At 50.5% G+C, this 19,106-nt stretch overlaps 1 protein-coding gene across 2 annotated transcripts in view; it reads left to right on the forward strand.

Annotated features, from left to right (window-relative positions):
• Positions 1-1,826: 1,826 nt before the first annotated feature.
• Crispld2 (cysteine rich secretory protein LCCL domain containing 2) overlaps positions 1,827-19,106 on the forward strand; it is a 78,993-nt gene continuing 61,713 nt past the window's right edge. For both annotated transcript variants that reach the window (XM_045159887.1, XM_045159888.1), the window contains exon 1: positions 1,827-1,899. The gene's annotated coding sequence lies outside the window, so the exon portion shown is untranslated. The remainder of the gene's footprint in view (positions 1,900-19,106) is intronic.

Consider the following 19,106-nt stretch of genomic DNA (forward strand, 5'->3'; position numbering starts at 1 on the left):
CCCCCTGGTGTCAGTAGGTGGTGGCAGATGCGTCCAGGCCCTGAGGATGAGCTAGACAAGCAAAAGGGGGCAGGCGAGAAGGCTGCAGAGGGAGGGCAAGAGAAACTGAGGAGAGGAGGAAAAGAGGGTCTGGAAGGTTCTAGCTGGAGCAGAAGGTATCAGAGGATGACAGGTTTGTAGAACTGTGTCCCCCTGGCTACCAACAGTGTCCCTAGAATGTCTGGGAGGAGTGTCCCAAGAGCCACCTGGGCCACCAAAGAGGCCACATTTTTGTCACAAAAAGCATCCTTAAGTAGGCAGAGGTGGGGCATCAGAGTTGTGGACATTCCCACACAAACCCTCGCCCACTCAAACGTTGACCCAGGAAGAAGGTGACCCTTTATCACTTCCAGGCATGGAGCAAGGTTCCCTTCTCCTACACCCACCCAAGGCCGGATGGGCACCAGCAGTGGCAGCTGAGTGGGTGAGAGCATGGGCTCTAACCCCAGTGCTTCCACTGAGCGTCTCTGTGACCCCAGGGAAGTGACCTTGGTTCTCTGTGCCCAGACATCACTTGGTTGCTAGTAGCAGCCTCAGCACCGGAGGGCAGTCAGCTCAGGGATTTGGCAAGATAAGGCTTGTGGAGCGAGCACCCGAGAACGCTTCTGTCCTCTGGCTGGTCCTTGGTCATCCTGACAATTGTTCTGAGGCAGCGTTGTTCACTGCTGACTCCTCTGGTGCTCGAAACCGAGCCCAGCACGTAGCAAGTGCTTACTAAGCAATGGATGAATGAGTGCCTATGCAGGTGGCAGAATGACTCTCCCAAAGGAAGAAAAAGAAAAAACACAAGAAAGACACTAGCGAACGTGTGGATGATTACCTGCACACAAGCTGCATCACCTCCCCGTCTTTGCACAACCCCATGCCCTGAGCCCAGTGGGAGCCCCGGATCTGCCGTCCCTGTCCCAGGGTGGGCCTCTCTGCACCTGCTCTCAGCTGCACAGTGACCTGATGGGTATTTGCAGAAGCCTTAGCTAATTCCATTGTCTCACTGTAGCACCCGCTGTGTGGACAGCCTGCCTCAACTCGGCTCGGCTCGGGTGGGCTCCAGGACATGTCAGTCCCCTTGACCTAAGTGACAAGAAGGGTGAGGTGCTTCGTAGCTCTGGCCCATTTCTCCACCTGTCCCCAAGGGACTCGAGGGCGCCTATGCAAAGGTGATGTCTTTGGACTCCGATGCCTGTCTGGGTATTCTTGTTTTGGATGAAAAAGCCAAATGTCTTGGGACTGACAATATAGTAGGAACGTCTCCCGATCTGTGAAATGGGGTGGCCCACCTCCCGGGATGGCTGGGACCCTGCGCTGAGGTCGTCTTCCGTCGGTGTCAGCGGTCAGGAGTGGGATCTCTACGCAAGTGCAGCGGGTGATGTTCGCTGATCGAGCCCACGCCCTTGCCCACTCCCTGAGCTGCGAGCCCCGGGCTCGCTCCTCTGGTGTCCCTCTTCACCGGGGCTGCGGAGTTGGGACCGGGTCAGTCTGCACCGCCTGGCGGGGGGTTCCAGGCACCGCGAGGGGCGTGTCGTGAGCGCGCGCTCAATGAAAACGACTTTTATGGTCACGGCGGGGGAACGCAGCGCGCCCCGCTCGCTCGCGCGGACTCTGGACGCGGAGTCCCCCAGGGCCTCCCAGGGACCGACGAGTGGGCGGGGACTGGAACCGAGGGGCGTGGCCTGCGCATCGCGAACCAATAGGCGTCGTCGGAATCCGGGGGCGTGGCCCAAGGGGGTCAGAGCAACCTACAAGAGGCGGCGCGCTGGGTCCTGGGACCACTCGCCTGGTCCGGCTTCTGCAGGGTCCTAGCTCCGCCAGTCACACGCCCAGCCCGTGCTGTCCAGGTAGTGATCAGACCGCTCCGCGGAGGTAAGTGAGACCTAGATTCCCTAACTTTCTTTCTTTTTTTGAGACAAGGGCTTGCCTTGAACTGGAAGCAATCCTCCTGCCTCAGCCTCCTGAGTCCTGGGATTGTAGGCGTGCGCCACCAAGCCTGGTGCATCCCCTTCCTTTTGCCAACTGCGGTCCGCTGTCCCTGATGTCCGAGGGGCTCAAGTGACCAGGGCAGACGACAGTCTCAGAGCTGTGTGCCGATGCTCTGCTGAGCTCCTACCTGCGGCTCAGAAACTTGCTTTGTGGCGCGCAAAATCCCCTTTCATCCAAAGAAACTGAGGCACATTTACGACGTAATTGCCCAGGACTGATTCACAGCTCAGAAGCCAAGGTGCCAGGACTCAAAGCCTGTCTGGGTTCCCTGGAGGCGAACCCTCTTCCTTCCTTGTGCAATCTCCAACTGTTTGTGGCAGTCCTATGCTCTAAGTGGGCGTATGTAATTGGAAAGCTGACAGCATGGGTGCGTTAGAAAGTGTTTTACTCAGTGTGGGGGGCCCAGATGATCGTAGCGGCAGGTGCCCTTTGCCCCCACTGGTATAGGGCCACACCCCTTTACAGTTCATTCTTAACCCTGCCAGGTGACCTCCTTCCTTTATTTCATATGAAGACACTGAGGGGTCAGAGAGGTGAAGTGAGCTGTCCAGGCAGAGCAAGGACCGGAACCCAGCTGCACCTCTTCCAAAGCTTCAAATGGTGTGTCCAGGCATAGCGTGGGCTGGCCTCAACCTATAGACTTGGGAATATCTCAGGGAGCATATTCCTGGCTCGTCAGCCAGAGTGGGCATCTGAATAACTCCTCCTGTGGAGAATGGGCCTGAGGACTAGGGAGGTGATCTGCCTCCAATGGAGAGAGCCAAGGCTGGTCCTTTGTGGCATGCAGACGCAACGCCTCCCTTGCCAAGGGCTGGGCTGGCAAGCAAGCCAACCAGGAGGGCTTGTGGCATCATTCAGCCAAAAAGGTGAATTGCTTGTGTAACTAAGAGAAGCATCTAAGCAGTGGTATAATTCTGGGCTCTTGCCACAACCAAGAATGGGTTGTGAATTTCCACTGAGAGCTCTCAGACCTTGCCCTGTGATTTGATTAGGGTGAGCCTACCTTCCCCATTTAGGGTCTGGAGTCTGACAGTTTTGCAGACAAGATGGATCATGCCCCCAGCCCTAAGTAGCCAAGAAGGGCATGCTAGCTGCACTGCCTGCATCTGATATTCTGCTTCCACCCACACCTGCCCACCCTGGGATGCTGATATGGGTACGAGACCATTTCACAGCATAGGGTACTGAAGCCCAGCTAGAGGAATGCATTCTCAAGATGTTCTGGCTGAGGTGAGATACCATCAACTCAGCTGTGATGGTCCTGACAGGAAGGAAGATGTTCTTAAGAGACACTTGCTTACCAACCAGACTATTGAAACACTGAACCCTGAGATGTTGGAATTTCCCCAGGAATCACATGCTGGGAAAAGAAGAAGGCTGAAGCCTGCTGCCAGCCTAAGGAAGAGCTTGTCCCAAGGAAGTTTGAGGACCTTGCAGGAGAGGCTGGAGTAGTGCTGCCTCACTAAGCATGCCTCTTGCTTTCTATTTCAACCTCATGTCAGGACCCTGAATACTGACTGCAGGGGTCACTTTGTTTTTCTTCCCAATGTGGCCACATTGAATGGATTACCCTTTTCTGCTTGTTCTTTTCCTTCCTTCCTTCCTTTCTTTCTTTCTTTCTTTCTTTCTTTCTTTCTTTCTTTCTTTCTTTCTTTCTTTCTTTCATTGCATGGATGGTACATGTATGCCACCCTTGCATGTGCACACAGAGGCCAGAGGAGAATGTTGGGTGGTGTTTCTTACCACCCATCCTCACTTTAGACAGGTCTCTCTCAAGCAGAGCTGTTGTCATCAGAAAGCTCCAGCCTCCATCTCTCCAGCTCTGCCTCCCCCCCACACAATTAATTTGGCTCTTTTAACTGGTTTATTGAAGATGGGGGGCCAAGCTTGGTTTGTTAGGACTACCAGCACATAGGCTTTGGCCCTAAGTCAAGTAACACAGTTCAGACCCTTCAGTCTTGGTCTCTGGTCCCCGCCTCATTGAAAATCCTTCTCTGTCCACTGCTACTTCTGCCTTTGAGCCTGACCTTCACAGGAGTGTCTGAAAGGCTCTGGGAAAACAGCTGGATGGGGCTCCCAGGGAGGAGAAAAAGAATCTTACCAAGGCATAAGAGTAAGAATCATAACAATGACAGTAATGCTAGTGGCTGACACCTTGCTGGCACATCTCACAGACCAGACGTGCCCAGGGTTCCCATGAATGGTGTCACTGACTGTCTTGTGCAGTGATGTGACTGGCTGTCCTGTGAGGTGGTTCATTTCATCAACAGCACCACTCAGAATGCACCCCAGCTGGGCCCTGCCTCAGATATGGAGGAAGATGCCCTACCACATAACTGTCAGAGCATTCTATACAAGGCTTCTCATGCCACGTGGGCACAGGAATCTGGGTGCCTTGTCCCAGGTGGGAGTCAGGTGGGAAGGAATTCTGTAGCAGGTAGCTGTTTCTGCCCTGAGGGCTGTGCCTGGAGATACAAGTCCGCACTGGCTCCTGGAGGCCGCCCTCCTTACTGGAAGGGAGGACGTGAGGCACTACAAAGCCCCTGCACATTACCCCTGAAGATGCCAAGTTGGATAGCTGGTGTTGCATGCATGGCATTCCAGATAGTTGGAGGCAGGACCCCTCAGCACAGACTCCCTTGGCCTGTTGGGAGCTAGTTCGCCAGTCTTCTCTGTCACCAGTGTAATTTGTGTGCAGGGGAGGTGCCTCTGTGTCTGCTGCACTGTGCACAGGAGGCTTTTTAATTTTTTTTTTTTATTTTTGCAAACTCACTGGTTTTGATCAATCCCAGATGTGCAGAGCCAGCGTCAGTCAAAGGGCCTGACAGCTTGTCAAAAGGGAAAACCACTGAGCAGCCCGAGTTTATCCTTGTGCTTTGTCTCCAGTTCCCTGAGCTCAAGAGATTCTCATGGGCTGGAGGTGCCCCTGCCACGCCCCCCCACCCCCCCAAGGGAGCACGCTGTTTAGAGCATGCAAAGCCAGGCACATGGCATGTGTGTTGGGGGAGGGGCAGAGCACTCAGGATTGGTCGTGTTTTGTTTTCTTTTTCCTTGACAAGAAAGTATTGTAAAAAATGCATTTATAAAACATTATAAATATGTAAAATGCATCATATATACTTACATCTTTTGTATACATAAGATTCACCATCCAGGGGCATTTAATATATGTGCAGTGCTATATGGCCTTGCCACAATCTAATTCCATAACATTCTCATCTCATGAGGAAACCCAGTATCCATGAGCAGTTGTGCCCGTGTCCCTCCCCCACCCTCGGAGGCCACCAGTCTAGTTTGTCTCGGTGGATTTGCTTATTCTGGACATTTCACACCAATGGAGTCATGCATGTGGGCTTTGTCTGATGTGTTCGTGTACAACCATGCTTTCCATGCCTGTCTGCTGTGTAGTGCATACCTGAACTTTCCTTTTTTTATTACTTCTCTTTTCCATTAGCATGCCAAGCGATGGCTTCATGGTGACATTTTTTATGTTAATTTTTCTATTGACAACTTCCATAATTGTAAACAATATCTCACGGTAATGCCTACCCTCCCCCCATTTTCCCCTTTGAAATTCCACTCTCCATCATATCCCTTCCCCTGCCAATCAGTCTCTCTTTTATTTTGATGTCATGATCTTTTCCTCCTATTATGATGGTCTTGTGTAGGTAGTGTCAGGTACTGTGAGGTCATGGCTATCCAGGCCATTTTGTGTCTGGAGGAGCACGTTGTAAGGAGTCCTACCCTTCCTTTGGCTCTTACATTCTCTCTCCCACATGGTGACATGTTTATGCACGTATGTCATTATACTTTGGTCTTATTCATCACCCTCCACACTGCTGTACCTTTGCTCTTTCTGATTCCCTATTGCTGGTCTCTGCTCTTCCTTCTCCCCAGTAGTCCTCCCTCTGGTTTGATGTCACATCATATCAGAACTTGTGTTTGTGTGTTCTGCTTAGGTATGTGGGGGGGGTGTGCCTGTGTGTGCAAAGGCACATGTATGCATGTGCATGTGGAGGTCAGAGATTAATGCTGGAGTCTTCTTGCCTCACTAGCCCCCTTACCAAGACAGGATCTCTGGCTGAGTCAGGAGCTCACTGATGGAGCTGGCCAGCGAGCCCCAGGACTACCCTCTTTGCTTCCCCAGAGCTGGGATTGCAGGCATGCACCATCGCCCTTGGCATTTCATGTGGGTTCTGGGATCCACATTCAAGTCCTCATGCTAGTGTGGGAAGCACCTTACCTACTAAGCATCTCCCCAGCCCAGAACTTGTTTTTGCTATTCTTGCTTTTCCCTTTCCCCTCTTCCTCCTCCTTCTCCTTCTTTGCCCTTCACTTATTTTGTATGAAAGAGCCCTCTCCCATCATATAAGTAAAACACATATGGAGGGTCCTGGGGTTGAAGCCAGAGCCTTATGCACACTGGACAAGCACTCTGGTATTAAGCCATCCCGCAGCCCAGTTTTTTCTTCTTCTGTTTTTCGAGTTAGGGTCTCACTCTAGCCCAGGCTGACCTGCAACTCACTATGTAGTCTCAGGGTGGCCTTGAACTCACGGCAATCCACCTACCTCTGTCTCCCAAGTGCTGGGATTAAAGGCGTGCACCACCACGCCCGGTCCCAGCCCACACTTCCATGCATGATCCACTCTGGCTGTGGGAATGCTGAGCAGGAGGTTCTGTGGGTGTGTTTTCATCCTCTGGGGTGCACACCTCAAAGGAAGGCTGGGTCATATGACACAGTGTTGAGCACACTGCGCAGCCAGAGCCATGTGCTCTCTCCTCAGACTGTGCCCAGGTCCAGCACCCTGCACGCGGCAACCTTGTCATCTGGTGTTCTGTGGGCAGCAATGACGTCCCGCTCTGAGTCACAGTAACAGCTGGCTGAGAATCCAGTCTGAGAGGTTGCCCTGGGGAGCCCTACTCTGCCCCCTGCTTGCAACTGCTGTTCTCTGGGACAGACACTCCCCCCTCCCCCACCCTGTGAAGGCTGTGGGGACCCGATGATCCAGCCAGAAGGAGAATTGTCTTGATGTCTCCAGTGCTGCGTCAGCTGAGACAAAATCCACAGAATCAGAGAGGGGAAAAGCCTAATGAAGGATTTTGCAACTCTTGGCCCATCATATTAAAAATATTATAAATTATGAAACCCCATGTTTCCAATCCTAATTTCTGGAACGTGTCATATTTTGAGTGCAGAGTGGCAACATTCCAGAAGGGGGAACAATCATGAGCCCATGTTGCCTGTGTGCCAATGATCCTTGCGCTCACCCTGCCCCCCAAATTCTTTTGCGCAAGAAAAGCCTTTTGGTGCCTAGGACAGGAGCTGGCTTCTAGCCTGGTATCTTCTGACTCTCAATAAGGCTTGGGACTCCAGAGAAAAGAGGCTGTGTTTTGAGAGAAGGGAAGAGGAGAATGAACCCAAGGGGGAGTGCACCTGTGTGCACAGGCCTAGAGGTGAGGAGCGTCCAGAGTAAAGGGTCAGGCTCAGGATAGCAGGGTCTGCCCTGACCGGCATAGGCCAGGCCACTAAGCAGGCCCAACTTAGGGATGGGTCACTCAGGACAAAAAGATGGTAGCATTTGCCCTTGTGGACTGTTAGCTCTGGAATAATCTCTGTCCCCAGAGTAGTGGTAGCCCAGACAGAGACTGGGAAGGAGGGGCTATAGGACCAAACAGGTGCTCATAGCAGCAACTCCCTAAATCCAAGACCTGTACTTAGGGGGTCTCTGTCAGCCCCTCTGCCTATGTGGAAGAGAGGTGAAAGTCTCAGGTAAGGCCATCTGGTCTTAACACCCTCCTGTACGCTGATCTCCCTTTACAACAAAGAGTGCACCCTCTACCACAGAGCCTGTGTGGCACCCAGCTGCGGGTGGTGACTTTGCTCAATTTGAATGTTGTCTGAGTTTGCTCCAGCTTCCCCTTCCTGGAAGAAGTGCAGGTTGTTTGTGAGTGTCAGGGATGAAAAGTGACTTTAAAAAATAAATTTCTTGGGCTGGAGAGATGGCTTAGCAGTTAAGTGCTTGCCTGTGAAGCCTAAGGACTCTGGTTCAAGGCTCCATTCCCCAGGACTCATGTTAGCTAGATGCATAAGGGGGTGCATGCATCTGGAGGCCCTGGCACTCCCATTCTCTCTGCCTCTTTCTCTCTCTGTCTGTAACTCTCAAATAAATAAATAATAAACAAAAAAATCAATTCAAAAATAAATAAATTTCTTGCCAGGCATAGCGGTGCATGCTTTTGATCCCAGCACTCAGAAGGCTGGGGTAGGAGGATTGTCATGGGTTCAAGGACTGCCTGGAACTACAAAGTGAGTTCTAGGTCAGCCTGGGCAAGAATGAGACCCTACCTTGAAAAAAAGCAAAGCAAAGCAAAACAAAACAAAATCCTCCCCAAACAAACAACCTCAAAAGCAAACCAATCTAGCCTGAACCCTGAGCTAAATCCTAGTACAGTAGGATGCAGTAGGCAAGACTTGGGAAGGGTTGGGTTTGGGACCACTGGGTCAAGGTCTGTGAGGATCTAGAGTAGTGGAAGTTAAAGTAGGGTTCTCAGACCAGTAGCAGAACCTCAGTAGAATACAGATGTTCAGCCCCACTCCAGGTCTCGTTAAATCAGTCTATGGGGGTGAAGCTGGAATGGTTTCATGGTTTGAACTCCTGATCCTCCTGCCTTTACCTTTCAAGTGTTGGAATTTCCAGCTGGCCTTGAACTTCCTGCCTCAACCTCTGGAGTGATGGGATTACAGGAGTGAGCCACTTTGCCTAACTGAGCCACCTGTTCTAAGGGGTACCCAGTAGTTTCTGATCAGGCTGAGCTGGGAGACCCACTATTTTAGAAAGCTGATGAGTTACCCTTGGCCCTGGCAAAGATGGGGTGCAGAGGGGCTGCTCACAGCAAAGGTAGAACTACACAGATGATTCTGGTCATAGTGTTGGTGGTATGTAAGTGCTTGATTACTAAAACGCCCCCTGAGGGCCCTGACCAATGAGGCCCCTTCAGATCAAGTTGTTGGAGCTCAGTAACACAGTCCATGCTTTGCATGTGTGAGGCCCTGGGCTCAGTCCCCCGCACCAAAAAAAAAATAAGCAAACAAACCAAACCAAAGATGAAGCTGTTGGCGTATTTCTGAATCTTCCTGGGGAATCATGCCCAGGCGGGTAGCACGCCATGCAAAGGGCTGTGATACCTCACGCTCTGGCGCCTGTGCTCGTGCCCTGAGGATCATGGCATTCACAGCACAAGCAGTGGCCCCAAGAGCTGGGGTGCCCTACCTGGTGCATCCACACATAAACCTCAGAGCCAGTCCTCCATGCCCAGCTGCTTCACAGCCTTGCACATACATCAGGAGCTCTGTCTCACCTTCCCCCAGCAGCTCCCAGCACAGCCAGCGGGCTGTCCTCTTCCATGGCTGAGCGCACTGATTATTTCTAGGACCTTGGCGGCCTGGCCAGCACCAAGCAGATATTTTCAGCAGGGCCTTGGCAACACGAGATGCAGTGCCTTGCCAGCCGAGGGGATGAACCCGGCCCTGTCTGGGATTGGCCGGGAGAGGCCCCAGCGTCTGCTTGGCTGAGCCTTATCTGGGCTCCTCCTGGTTTACTTTGTAGGGTTGTCAGGGCCAGGTCTGGGACCTGTCTAAGCCCCAGGCTCCTGCATACTTCTAGAGTTCTCTGCGTAGCCATTCATGCTTCTCGTAATCCATCTTTCAAACAGTCTGAGCAATTTCAAACTTCAAAAAAAAAAAAAAAAATCCCTTAGCTTTTATTGAAGTCCAGCATCCAGGAGGAGACACTATCACTCATGCTGTCAGGTAGATTTCCTCTGAGGTAAAGCTGCCGGGGCCAGACAGCCCTCAGAACCCCTTGGGTCCTCCTATGGCCCCACACTCCCAGGGTAACTGTTTCCTGACGTCTGAGGGCACAGGCTGGGTTTGAACGTCATGTATGGGAGCTGTGAGTGTTTAATCATCTCCGTTTGACTGGTTTGGCTCAGCAAGCTGAAAATGTTCCACACAGACAGACTTCAGTATGTAAGTCGGACCTTGTCTGCCCGTCGGCTTCCTTCCCGCTGAGGCCATTGGAGAGAAAGCAAAACTCTTGATGCAGCCTTCAAGGCCTCATGCTACCTGGTCTTGGCCGTCCCTATGATCCATTCCTCTCCACTGGGTTTGTGCGTGGCCTTGGTCGCACCTAGACTGCCACCACCTTCAAGCCTTTGTTCTTGAAGTTCTGGCTGCCTGAAGGTAAGATCTCACTTAGTAGCCCCCCGCCCTCCCACCTTGACCAGGGCCACAGCACCAGTCCTTTCACAGCTCAGCCCACTGTACCATGTGCCATCGTCACTTCCTCCCCTGGGAGGCTTTGTGTAGAACCCAGAACTCCCTAGGGCTTGCCTGGGGCTTTTCAGATGTGAAGCCTGTGGAGGGAGACTCCACAGCTGGGTCCTTGCTGTGCCTTGCCAGACAGCCTGCCCCAGGGAAAGCCTGAGCAGCTGATCCAGGAGGCAGACGGCCTCCCAGCGCAGGGGACATCTGATAGCCTGAGTTCATCCAGGAAGAGAAGTGAAAGAGGGCGCTGGAGGGGTGGCTCCCTGGTTAACGTCATTTTCTAGAGACCTGACCCAAGAAGCACTGCTTCCTGTGGTTTTTGCACTTTCCCTGAGCCAGCCCTGTTGTGTCCATGAGGATCAGAAGCATGGAAAGGCGATGACCCTCCAGGCAATCCTTAGCTCTGGGGGGTGATTGGAATTTGAACCTAGGCCCGACCTCTGGCCATGCTTCCATGCTGCCCTCTGCCAGGGGAAACCTCCACACGTCAGCCAGGCCCAGGAGTTATACACTGGGAATCTTAAGAATTTATCAGGGCTGGGAAGATGGCACCGTGGATAAAACATCTGCCATGAAACTCTGAGTCTCTGAGTTTGGATCCCCAGGTCCCTCTCCCCACACCACACCATATAAAAGCCAAAAACCGTGTCATGTATGTGTATATGCACACACGTACACACCAAATTAATTAATTAAAAGTAAGCTGATCATGGTGATGCACGTCTTTAATCCCAGCACTTGGGAGGCAGAGGTAGGAGGATTGCCATGAGTTCAAGTCCACCCTGAGACTACATAGTGAATTCTCCATCAGCTTGGGCTAGAAAAACAAATATGTTATTTTATTACCCAGACACTTAAAGTAGTTTCTTTCTTTCTTTCTTTAAATTTTTATTTATTTGATAAAGTGGGAGGCAGGGAGAGAGAGAGAATGGGTGTGCCAGGGCCTCCAGCCACTGCAAACAAACTCCAGACGCATATGCCCCCGTGTGCATCTGGCTAACATGGGTCCTGGAGAATCAAATCTAGGTCCTTTGGCTTTTCAGGTGAATGCCTTAACTGCTAAGATATCTCTCCAGTCTTTAAAGTAGTTTCTTATATGTTATCTTGGCTCCCATGGTCACCCTTGACTTCAAGCTGTCTCCATGGATTGCTTGTGGAATGATTGCTCTCTTCTTGTCTAGACTCTGTATTTTCTCAGCATAGTATTAAGAACTGTTAACTGGGGTGGGGGGGGCAGGAGAGTTGGCTCAGTGGTTAATGGTGCTTTCTTGAAAAGTCCAATGACCCAGGTTTGATTTCTCAATACCCACATAAAGCCAGATGCACAAAGTGGCACATGCATCTGGAGTTCATTTTCAATGGCAAGAGGCCTGTGCACATCCATATTTTCTCTCTGAAATAAATAAATAAAAATATTTTAGGCCTGGATATCCATGGCCTCACAGTGCCTGATAGTACCTGCACAAGACCATTATATCATGACATCAAATTAAAAGAGAGACTGGTTGAGATGGGGAGGAGGTATGATGGAGAATGGAGTTTCAAAGGGTAAAGCGGGGGAAGGGAGGGTATTACCATGGGGTATTTTGTATAATTATGGAAGTTGTTAGTAAAAATTTGGAAGGAAAAAATATTTTAAGAAAAGATTAACTGGGACAGGCATGGTGGTACAGGCCTGTCAGCTACTTGCGAGGCTAAGGCAGGAGGTTGCAAGTTCAATACCAGCCTGGGCTAGAGTTAGTTCCCAGCAAGCCTGGGCAACTTAGTGAGATTCTGTCTCAAAATTTAAAAAAATAAGTGCTGGAGAGATTGCTCAGTGGTTAAAGGCTCTTGCTTGGGTTCAGTTCCCCAGTACCCATGGAAAGCCAGATGCACAAAGTGACACATACATTTGAAGTTCACTTGCAGTGGCAAGAGGTCCTTGTGCCCATTCATTCATTCATTCTCTCTGTCTCCCTCTCCATCTTTCTTTAAAAAAAAAATATTTTTTTGAAAAGTTAAAAAAAATAAAAAATGGTGAGGTAATATGATGGAGAATGGAATTTCAAATGGGAAAGTGTGGGGGTGGGGAGGGAGGGAATTACCATGGGATATATTTTATAATCATGGAAAATGTTAATAAAAATTTAAAAAAAAATTAAAAAATAAAAATAAAATTAAATAAAAAAAATAAAGTCGGGCATGGTGGTGCATGCCTTTAGTCCTAGTACTTGGTAGATAGAGATAGGAGGATCGCTGTGAGTTCAAGGCCGCCCTGAGACTACATAGTGAATTTCAGGTCAGCTTGGGCTAGAGCAAGACCCTTGCAAAACCAAAACAAAACAAAAAAATAGTTTTTTTTTTTTCAAATTAAAAAGTGTAAAAGGGGGCTTGAGAGATGGCTTAGCAGTTAAGGCATTTGCCTAGAAACCCAAGGACCCAGATTTGATTCCCCTTTATCCACACAAGCCAGATGCACAAGGTGGCACGTGTGTCTGGAGTTCATTTTCAGTGGCTGGTGGCCCTAGCGCACCCATTCCGCTCTATCTGCCTGTTTCTTTGTCACTTTCTCTTCTTCCCTCTCTCTCAAATAAATAAATAAAATATTAAACAAAGATAAAAGGAGGGCTCAGGGTACAGTGCTTGTCTACCACATTTCTAGGCCTTGAGTTCTATCCCCAGTAATACACACACACACACACACACACACACACACACACACACACACACACACTTGAGCTTTGTATATTGAATTTGTTATACATCCAACCAGATTCCAGAAATCCCACAAGACATAGAGACAGACAATCTAGTGTCATCATGAGGCCAAGTGGACAGCCAGTCAGCTCTCGGCTGCATGGAGCCTGTGTGGTACAGAGTGGCTGGCAGAGTCAAGCCAGCCTGCCGCCTCCCTTGGGGCCTCAATCCTGTCAAAAACCCATGGGATCCAGCAAGGAGGGGAGATGTCTGGTGCTCATCCCGAGTCAGTAACTGAACGTTCTGCCCTGGGATCAGCAGCAGCAAGGCACTGGGTGGGGGCATCCCTCCTCCCAGCCACACTTCATTCCTGGAATTTCTGGGTGGTTTGCGGGTATGACTCGGATCCGTCTTGGCCTCTCAGACTGTGAGCTCTCCCTCGTTAGATTTGAGGAAGAGGAGAGGCAGGGGAAGCCCTCGGCCATTCGGGGTTAGGGCACCTCTGCTAAATGTGTCACACTGATAGGGGGCAGTGGGGAAGAATGGCTCTGACTGCAAAGTTGGTGCCTGGGTGAGACAGATGGGTGGGCCATCAGAGAGTGACAGATGCATCAATACTGTCCTCAGGTCTCCTCCATGACCATGAGCCTTGGTCTCCTCTGTGAGATAGGGCTACTGAAGACAGCGTTGTGGGCTGGGAGATGACTCCCTTGGGAAGGAACATGAGGACCTGAGTTTAGTCCACAGAGGGCAGATAAAATGCCAGACATGGTGGTGTAATATAGGGCTTATAAAGGGAGACAAGTGAGGTGCCAAGAATGGAGAGAGCAGCAAGCTGCTGGGATGTCTTTACCCACCACGCGCTGGCCTGGTCATTGCTGGTCATAAGCGCTTGACAAGGGGTGAAGCCAACATGGACCCAGCCAGTCAGCAGTGTGCTGGGATCGGCGCTTTGGCTCATGGGAGCTGATAGTTCAGTTTTCTGATAGGTCATGAACCAGATAATACAGTCACCCTTAGCACCATATTATGTCAACTTGCAAGAAAATAAGTCACATTTACGCTGAGGGCAGTAACTCCTCGAGACACTGGAGGCCACTTCCTGATTGTGTACATTTTACTGTCTCTGCCCTGGGACTGGCGGGCAGCTGGTGCATCTGCACGATCCATTGTGATGCTCTTTCAAGAGACGTCATTTTTTTTGTGACTTCACGTTGGTTGGTGGCTTGACACTAGCCACTATGAGAGTGTTGCCACCAAGGGAATTGGCAAGCAGTACATGGAGCAGACTTCCCATGTGCTGGGGAGGGGACTGCTGAGGGTTCCTAGCCCGCCGGAAGCTCCTGTAGCCCCTAGCCAGAGAGGTGCAGAGCACAGGGTGCCAGACCCCTGCTGGAGGGAGCTCTGGCCTGGGATACAGCAGGATGGAGCTTGCAGAAGGGGGTAGAGCTTCATGCCCAAGGGACATCGGAACTGGGTGGTTGTCACCAGGCAAATGACAACACACATGCATATGGGTGACTCGTGACCAGGGCTGGACATCAGCCCTCTAGGCCTGATGTCCCAAACCTGCTTCCTCAGAAGGCTGGCCCATATTCAAGGTGACATTGACAGTCTGCTTCAAGCATCCAGGACTCTTTATTCCTCCCGCGTGCCACGTATCTAACGGGAAGTTTATTTGTTTATGCACTTATTTATGCATGTGTGTGTATGTGTTTCTGTGTGTATAGGTGCACCCATGTGTGAGAACAACTGTGGGTGTCATCCTCAGGAATGCTGTCCACTTCTCTCTGAGACGGGGCCTCTTATCGGCCTAGAGCTCTTCGGTTAGGCTAGAAGTAAGCCCCAGGGATCTGGTTGTCTCTGCGTCCCCAGAACTGGGATTGTAGTTAGTGTGTGCCACCTGGCACTTGATGGTCATGCTGGGTATCAAACACAGGCCCTCATGGTTGCAAGGCAGACACTGGCAATCTGTCTCCACTTGCTGCAGGCTGGGATTGCAAGTGGCCTCCAAGCAAGTTGGTATTTACATGGGTGCTGGGGATCTGAACTCTGGCCCTCAGGCTTGCCTATCAAGTGCTTTACCCACTGAGCAATCTTTCCAGGTCTTTAACAGGGTTTTTAAAAGTTAATTAATTTATTTATAAGCAGAAAGAGAGAGAGAGAATGGGTAGGCCAGAGCCTCTAGCTGCTACAAATGAACTCCAGATACATATACCACTTTATGCATCTAGTTTTACATGAGTACTGGGGAATCAAACCCAGGTTGTTAGGCCTTGCAGGTAAGTGCCTTAACTGCTGAGCCATCTCTCCAGCCCAAATGGGTTTTTAAAGTTTGAACTTGCCAGGTATGGTAGTGCATACCTTTAATCTCAGCATTCAGGAGGCAGAGGTAGGAGGATCACCATGAGTTTGAGGCCACCCTGAGACTACATAGTGAATTCCAAGTCAGCCTGGCCTAGAGTGAGAAACCTTATCTCAATATATATATGTGTATATATATATATATATATTTTTTTTTTTTTTTCTGAGTATTATTACTGAGGCTTTGAAACAACATGCTGCTAAGCAAGCCATCCTGCCTTGGCCAAACCCTGGGGACTGGTTCCTTGTCATTTATTGGCAGCTCCCTCTACCTTATGAACATGAAGATGTGGTTCAGAGGAGCTGCATGCTCTGTCTGAGGCCACACAGCTGCTGAGCAGCATCCTCAGGATTCGAACCACGATCCTGTCCCCCAACAGCCAAGGCTACAGACCCTAGAGGCTCCACCATCCTTATATGGCTCTTTCGATCCAGCTGGGGAGGAGGTGCTGCCCGCTCATTCCATAAATATTTATGGAACAGAGACATGTCAGACACTGGCCACTTAGCAGTGGACAGACCAACAGGATCGTAAGGTTTTCCAGGAAGGGGCCTCTATGAGCAGAAGTGCATCTGTCTAGCCTGGCAGAGGGCACGCAGGGGTCGGGGTCTGGGCTCTGGGAACATCATGTGTGTGAGGCCCTGGGACTGATGGGGCCAGCCCTGAAATTTGTCTGGAGGTTTTCCCAAGCATGCAGACGCAGTTGGGGCAGCATGACACGGTGTGTTTCCTTTCATCTCTGGCTTCTGGATCAAGTACCTTGCTTGCTAACAGTTTGCCAGACCCCCAAACACCCACCGAGCCTCGGTGTGGTTCATGGGGTGGCTGGAGGGCTGGCGTCATGGCAGGTGTGTTGAAAGTTCCCAAGCTGTAGGTAGTTGGCATTCCCAGCCTCCCAAACACCACTTAATATCTGCAAGACTGTTTTGTTATAAAATGGGGCTGCAGACAGCTGGTCCCCAGCAGCATACCAGGTACCCCACGGCTGTAGGTGACTTCACACTTGGTCTTGCTGTGGACCCTGGATCCAAGGGTATCCCTGCCCCCCCTGCAGCCTCCATGCGCCCGCTGCATGCTGTGCACAGAGACCCGGGTGCTGTGACCGCTGGTGGTCCCATGGCTCAGGTTTGCAGCTCCAGCACAGGAGGAGGAAATCTTACAGCCAGCATTTTGGCTGTACCACCTGCAGCCCATGGGCAACAGGTGGATGGCTTCCTTTAGAAATAGCATTGAGCTCGGCAATGCCAAGGAGAATTGGGGTGCAAGGGGAGAGCTGATGGGCCTTGTACAGGCGGGAACTGGGGCCCAGCCGTCCCCATGTGAGCAGCTCCAGGACCGCAGGCAAGCAGCTAAGGCTGCAGCAGCTGCAGTGACAGGAGATGGGGCCAGGGACAAGCTTGCACAGTGAACCCAGGCACTGCACAGATGGGCAGTGTGTGTGTGTGTGTGTGTGTGTGTGTGTGTGTGTGTGTACGCATGCTGATGAAGGATGTGTCGTGGTGAAATGTCATTGTGATGTAAGGTCTCCCCGGGTGACATGTTTGGAAGTCCTTATGCACAAAGTCACCATTTGACCCAGGATGCTAGCCCCCCAAAGTCACCATTTGAACCAGGATACCAGCCCCCCACCAACAACCCCTTCTCAGGAGACAGAGAGGAAGGGCACAAGAGAACCTCAGAGCCAGACTCAGTGGCATAGTCAGTGGGAGTCAGAGGCACTGGGGTCAGCCTATAACTACATGCTAATTTCCTCCCCCACCCCAAGCCTCCAGTGGGCTCTGGGAACATGGGCACTATTGGCCCTGGTCCCATTAGCCTTGCCTGACTTTCTTCCCTCCTCAGCATGAACCCTGCCTTCCTGGGCTTCAGCCAGGCTGCGCTGTCACATGCCTAGCACGGAGCTGCTGTGAGTGGCTGATTGAGCTGTATCCCCAAGCCTACCCTGGGTGGGGGCCATAGGAAGGCCAGGGTAGGCTTGGGGATTGAGAAGGAGAGAGAGAATGGGCGCACCATTGCTTTCAACCACTGTAAATGAACTCCAGATGCATGCGCCACCAGCTGTGCATCTGGCTTATGTGGGTCCTGGGGAATCCAACCTAAATTCTTAGGCTTCATGGGCAAGCACCTTAACTCCTAAGCCGTCTCTCCAGCCCAACCTTTAAAAATTTTGAAGCAGGGTCTCACTAAGATGTCCAGGTTGGCCTTGAACTTACTATATAGCCAACATAGGATATGAACTTATTATCCTCTTGCCTCAACCTGCCAGGTAATGAGGATGACAGGGCTATACCACCAGACCCAGCTGTAATCTATCTCTGAAATCCCCTTGGGAAAAGTTCCTGTGAGCCAGGATGCCCTTTAGTTCCACACAAGGTGGCATGGTAGCTGGGCCTCTTGAACCAAGATGATGTTTGTTCAAAAAGTGCCAGAGGGGCTGGAGAAATGACTTAGCAGTTAAGGTGTTTGCTTGGGAAGCCAAAGGACCTAGGTTCAATTCCCCAGGACCCACGTAAGCCAGATGCACAAGGGGCACATGCATCTGGAGTTTGGTTGCAGTGGCTGGAGGCCCTGACATGCTCATTCTCTCTCTCTGTTTCTCTCCTCTCTCTCCCCTTGCAAATAAATAAGTAAATAAATAATTTTTAAAAACATGCCAGAGATGGCTCAGCAGTTAAGGCACTTACCTGCAAGGCCTAACAACATGGGTTTGATTCCCCAGTACCCATGTAAAACTAGAATCATAAAGTGGTATATGTATCTGGAGTTCATTTGTAGCAGCTAGAGGCTCTGGCCTACCCATTCTCTTTCTCTCTTTCTGCTTATAAATAAATCAATTAACTTTTAAAAACCCTGTTAAAGGCCTGGAAAGATGGCCCAGTGGGTAAAGCATTCGCTTGTTTTGTGGCTTGGTCCTTATTTTATTTTGTCAAATGACATTTTATTTTATCCTTCATCATCTCTCTCTCTGTACCAACCCCTGTCCCTCCCACTAACATATAAGCTTCAAGAAAAGCAGGTATTTAATATTTTAAAATAATAGAAATAAGGCTGGAGAGATGGCTTAGCAGCTAAGGTGCTTGCCTGCAAAGCTAGAGGAAACAGGTTTGACTCACCAGGACGCACATAAGGCAGCTGCACAAGGTGACACATCATTTGCAGTGGCTGGAGGCCCTGGCACGCCCATTCTCTCTCTTTCTGTGTCTCTCTCTCTCTCTCTCTCTCTCTCTCTCTCCCCCTCTTTCCTCTCTCTGCTTCTTTCTCTCGTTCCCTAATAAATAAATTTAAAAAAATTAAAAAACATTTTAAAAATAATAGAAATAGGCAAGTGAAAATGATAGAATAGGCTCTACCTGGCCCTGCCATTAGATCACCCCTGTGCATTGTCTCCAACTGCCTGGTTGTCTCTCATGAGCAGATGATAACTTTTTTTTTTTTCTGTATTTGCCTGAGATTAAGATAAAAGGAGGAGTGAGGGGCTGAAGAGACGGCTTAGTGGTTAAAGCACTTGCTTGCAAAGCCTGTTAGCCCAGGTTCAATTCCCAAGCCACCCACATGAAGCCAGATGCACAATGACTTATGTATCTGGAGTTCCTTTGCAGTGGCAAGAAGCCCTGGTGCACCCATTCTCTCTCTGCTCTCCACCAATAAGTAAACAAGGAATGAAGTGATGACAAAGGTGAAGTCTTTCGCATTCTTCTTACCTGTTTCTAGAAGTTGCCCCT

This window comes from Jaculus jaculus, chromosome 1, assembly GCF_020740685.1.
Source record: "Jaculus jaculus isolate mJacJac1 chromosome 1, mJacJac1.mat.Y.cur, whole genome shotgun sequence".
In the NCBI taxonomy this organism is placed as follows: domain Eukaryota; kingdom Metazoa; phylum Chordata; class Mammalia; order Rodentia; family Dipodidae; genus Jaculus; species Jaculus jaculus.